Source organism: Lynx rufus, unplaced genomic scaffold, assembly GCF_022079265.1.
Source record: "Lynx rufus isolate CCGP_SWC_20201006 ecotype Redwood Valley unplaced genomic scaffold, mLynRuf1.p SCAF_7, whole genome shotgun sequence".
Taxonomy (NCBI): Eukaryota; Metazoa; Chordata; class Mammalia; order Carnivora; family Felidae; genus Lynx; species Lynx rufus.
The window spans coordinates 34632212-34632699 of NW_025814889.1; the positions used below are offsets into that span (position 1 = coordinate 34632212).

Here is a 488-nt window from a genome sequence, read left to right on the forward strand (position 1 = left end):
TAGATCAATGATGAGAGTGTCATGAATCAAGAACAATGATTAATAAAATCTGTGACTCTGAAATTTACAAAAGAAAAAGAAGGAAAGACAAAATTGTTTCACTGTATTTTCTGCCTGCTTCAATAACCAGGCTTCACTGGTGATTCAACCATAGTTTTCGTAACATTATCAGCAGAAACTGAGGCCCAGCATCCTTATTTTAATTCAAAAATAAAATTATGAAATGCTCTTGGTTCAATACTCAACTATGATGGACAGGCTAAAGGGGACTGGTAAAAACTTCTCCCCAGCGAACCTAGGTTTGTTTTTTCCAGCACAACCATGAACTAATGAGGGAGCAACTAAGGAAAGTGGTTACATAGAAAGGTAGAATATCAGGGATTTGGATCCGCTCTTCCAAGGAGAAGTAAGCAGACTTGAACTGTCCCTCAAATAACACAAGTATTGAGAGGAATTCTGTTATTTACAAATAAAATTCAACCCCTCTC

General features: G+C 36.7%; 1 pseudogene; it reads left to right on the plus strand.

Annotated features, from left to right (window-relative positions):
• LOC124502795 (uncharacterized) lies at positions 1-68 on the plus strand (annotated as a pseudogene).
• The last annotated feature ends 420 nt before the right edge of the window (positions 69-488 follow it).